A 5,105-nucleotide genomic window follows, 5' to 3' on the forward strand; every position below is an offset into this window, starting at 1 on the left:
AATGTAGCAGGATATAAAATTAACACCCAGAAATCTATGGCTTTTTTATACACCAACAATGAGCTCACAGAAAGAGAAACTAAAAACACAATCCCATTTACCATTGCAACAAAAACATTAAGATACCTAGAAATAAACTTAACGAAGGAGATAAAAGACCTGTACTCAGAAAATTACAGGACATTGAAAAAAGAGATAGAGGAAGACATAAACAAATGGAAGAATATACAGTGTTCATGGATTGGTAGAATCAACCATTAAAATGTCCACATTACTCAAAGCAATCTATGGATTCAATGCAATCCCCATTAAACACCAATGGCATATTTCACAGACCTAGAACAAACTCTTCAAAAATTCATATGGAATATAAAAAGACCCTGAATAGCCACAGTTTGTGCAATCACTGTGGAAAACAGTATGGAGTTTTCTCAAAAAATTAAAAATGGAACTCCCATTTGACCCAGTAATCCCACTTCTAGGAATATATCCCAAGAAATCAGGAACACCAATCAGAAAAGCTATATGCACCCCTTTGTTCATAGCAGCACAATTCACCATAGCTAAGATTTGGAAAACAGCCTAAGTGTCCATCAGCAGATGAGTGGATTAAAAAACAGTGATACATCTACACTACACTGCTGTAAAAAAGAAGGAACCCATCATTTGCAACAGCATGGATTGTACTGGAGAGTATTATGCTAAGGGAAATAAGCCCGTTGGAGAAAGATAAATATCACATGATCTCACTTATATGTGGAATATAATGAAAAGCATAAACTAATGAACTAAAATAAATCCAGAGCCATAAAAGAAACTAACAGATCATCCAACCTCAGGGGAAAGGAATAGAGGGGAAGTGGGGGGGAGGTGGGTAGGGTGGGAGACATCAAGCAAAGGACTTGTATGCATGTGCTGGGATGGTGGGAATGAGTGGGAAGAGGTCAATGAGGGAAAAAAGATTCATATGAAATACTTTAAACAATAAAAAATTTAAAAAAAGAAGTTGTGATACATGTATGCAATGGACTATTACTCAGCAATGAAAAAGAATGAAACCTTAAAAAAATTGACTCCAGCATATCAGTAACAGTAGATATTAAATGAGTGCTCAGTGAGGTTTGATATCTTAATTATCTGTACAAATATTGGCATATTATAAAATTTTTATATAATATACCTCCAAGACTATGTTTGTTTGGTTGGTTTTTAAATGTACAATATACCATGACTGCACAGTTTACTGGTCACAAGATCACTTTTCTTTGCCTCTTTCTTGAGTAAACAGACAGTTAATTTGGTAATTTTTTTATTAAAAATATCAGTGTTGTTGATATATCCAAGGTAGAGTCAATAGCTTGTATATAATTTAAATGCATGAGCAAAGAATAAAACTCCAAATTAATTTCCATAGAAAGATTTATACAATGAGACAAATCTTGATTTTAATCATATTGTGGTAGAAATAAGCATTTCAATGTTTATTTCATGCATATGCTTTTGTCAAAGAAAATAATACACAGGGTTGTCATATTGAAGGTATATGGCACTTTTAAAAATATTTATAATGATGAGATAGATTGTACACATGCATACACACACATATATAGATATATTTATTTAGTGATTAGAAAATTGCAGTTGAAAAATGATAGTAACTTTTCCAAGTGGCAGAGTAGAACTTAGAACCAATGCCCCTATACTATCATCTAGAATCTTTTTCCCAGCACCTGTCAGCCAAACATTACTGTGGATTATGCAAAATTATTCCTGTCTGTGGTTTATCTGAGCTATAAGTGCCCAGAAGAAATGCTAATTTAATCATAAAAATCATTTAAAATTACTTCACATATTAGAATGTTTTCTTCAACATGTCAAGCAGAATAAAGAAATTAGTTCTACTACATATTATGCTTGTTTATGTCAAAACTCTCAAAGCTTGAATTTTTCACAAAGCCTTTTTAATAAGTTCATTATTTTGTTTATTCTGCTCATAAGAAAGTCTGATATGACCTTTAATTTTGCATTGCTAATAGCTCTCAGGGGTTGGTTCACAGTCTCTTTTCACTACAGCATTTTGACAAAATTAATTGAGATCAAAGTCCATTTGGGGAAAGAGCATCAATCCAAACTGACCACTACAGGGAACAATGGGGATCATCAGGCCAGCTTCTTCAGCCAGGAGTGCAGATTCTGGTGTGAGGCAGATAAAACAAATAAGACATATGCTTAGAAGCATGTTTCAGAATTAAATTGAAAAGAAAGTTCAGAAGGCTAGAAGAGAGGTAGAGAGTCTGGAAGAAGTAGGGGTGTTCATACTCAGGTACTTTATAGACTAGGGCAGTGGTCGGCAAACTGTGGCTCACGAGCCACATGTGGCTCTTCAGACCCTTGAGTGTGGCTCTTCTACAAAATACCACGTACGGGCAAGCATGTACAGTGAGATTGAAACTTTGTGGCCCATGCACAGAAGTCGGTATTTTGTGGAAGAGCCATACTCAAGGGGCCAAAGAGCCACATGTGGCTCATGAGCCGCAGTTTGCCGACCACTAGACTAGGGACAGGGAAGCATCACTGCCTGCAGAGAAGAAAATGCTCATGGCATTGTCATACTGCAGAGCACTTGGATATATTTTTTCATAAGTTCTCAGATTTTCTGGATAAAAAATCATATAGACAATCTGATGGTTATTTATTCAAATCTCATTTGTTATGTACCAGGCACTTGGATATATTTTTCTCATAAGTTCTCAGATTTTCTGGATAAAAAATCACATAGACAATTTGATGGTTATTTATTCAAATCTCATTTGTTATGTACCAGAGATAGGAAATACAAAAAGCTTATAATTGTACTAGAGGCCAGGTGCATGAAATTAGTGCATGGTGGTGGGGGGGACCCTCAGCCCGGCCTGCACCCTCATGCAATCTGAGGCCCCTTGGGGGATGTCCAACTGCCCTCTCACAATCCAGGACCTCTGGCTCCTAACTGCTGGCCTGCCTGCCTGCCTGATCACTCCTAACAACTTGCATGCCCACCTGGTCACCCCTAATCACTCGCCTGCCTTCCTGATTGCCCCTAACTGCTCACTTGTCTGCCTGGTCATCCTAACCACTCTGCCTGCCTCCCTGATTGCCCCTAACTGCTTGCCTGCCTGCCTGATCACCCCTAACTGCCTCTGCCTTCTCCCTCGCCGCCACGGCTTGGTCCAGAGGACGTCTTGAAGGTCGTTTGGCTATTCGGTCTAATTAGCATACTATGCTTTTATTATTATAGATGTTTGAATTTTAACAGGTAATTTGCTGCTATAGTTGAGACAATGTATTCTGAAGTCAGAATGCTGGTGTTTAAATTCAAGTTCCTCAGTTTACCATCATCTTGCATAGGATACTTACTTCTTTGTGTTGCTATTTCTTCATTTGCAAGTGGGAATTATTATAATAATGCCTAGTCATGGATTATTATGAGAATTGAGTGAATTAATATATGCAAAGCTCTTAAAATAATGCCCTAGCCATGGTGACCATTCAATAAATAAAAGCTATTATTGATCTAAAATTAAAAGGAAGGGAACTATTTTTTGGTTAATATTACAAATGATCTATGCTATAATTGCTGACCCAAAATTTAAAGAATATACTTTAAAAATAATTTTCTAATGTATATTAGAAAACATTACTTAATTATCTAGCTGGAAAAAAAGGCTAATGTATACCAAAATTATTTGCTCACATTAAAAAAAAAATCTGGCAATCCCTTAAATCCTTTAAATATAGTTTTCACAATTTTTATCTGCAGATCCCTATTCTTTGCATTATAAATAATTTCACTTCAGCTAAGATCCCTGACCTATTTCCCTTTAGAAGTGTGAACACTGATACTCCTAAATCGGCTCCTACTTTAACCAGAGGAAACACATCCCAGTATTCTGGCTTCCTGTCCCACAAAAGCCAAAGTCAAGAGACAGGTATTGGGAAGGGGAAAGCGATTCATCAGTTGCTGGTGATTTGAGAAGGCAATCAGTCCAGTGTCTCAAATAAAAACACCTTAACATTTCATCTCAAGCCAACCAATTTATGGGGGTCTGTAGACTATTTTTCATACCCATCCCAGGACATCTGATCCTAAAGTCACCTGGCAATCAGTTGACATCAGTAGTGGGCAACAGGCTCAAGATCCTTGCATCCTCTTATGTGGGCAGGGGCAAATGAGATAGAGGTCTTTTTCCCTGGAACCTCCTGCACCCGCAAACACTTGAGATCATATTTAAATCTGCCTAGAGCTCATTTGGCCTTTCTCCATCAGCTCCCCTCACATAATTTAGAATGGCTAATGCATATTGGCCCTCATATTCTTACCCTGACTCTGACCCTGTGACCATTTCTCTGGGTAGGAGATTTATCATCTCTTACATGGCCTATTTCAGTTGCATTGTAATATTTTCCCTGGGTAAAATCTATTGCTTTTTATATTCATCTTGCACACCACTGTCAGATTCTTAAAAATAACATAGAGATAATATCAAGTCACTTAGCTGCTCAAAGACCTACAGTGACTTACAATAGCTGTTGGACTAAAGGTCACAGTGGTATTTCAGTATTGTCCAATGCCTGGCTCTAACCCCATCTCCAGTCATATCCTTTTCTGTCCATCACTTATTACCTCAGACTATGCAATAAATTCCTCCGGGCACACCCTTATACAAGTTCCCCTCACTTAAACGATGCATTTACCTGCCCTTTTTTCTCATTTAAATGTTCTACTTACCTTTCCCTTTGAAAATTTCCCTTATTTCACTAATTAACAAAATTATTTCATCCTCTACTTTTTTGAAACAGAAGACATATCCAGGTTTGTAAAGATTGAAACTCTTGGAGACCTGAATAAAAAAATAAAAAGATAACAAATTCTGAATAAAAGTTTTTGTATAAAAATAAATATTTATTAAAGTAAAAAACTGAAACATATTATACATATATTAAAAGCTGACAAAACATTGAAAATCACAAATCATGTAATATGTAATATTTTTATTAATGAGCTACCTGTCAGATACCATCTTTAAATATATATATATATATACATATATATATCTTATCTAATA

Source organism: Myotis brandtii, unplaced genomic scaffold (genome assembly GCF_000412655.1).
Source record: "Myotis brandtii unplaced genomic scaffold, ASM41265v1 scaffold116, whole genome shotgun sequence".
NCBI lineage: Eukaryota > Metazoa > Chordata > Mammalia > Chiroptera > Vespertilionidae > Myotis > Myotis brandtii.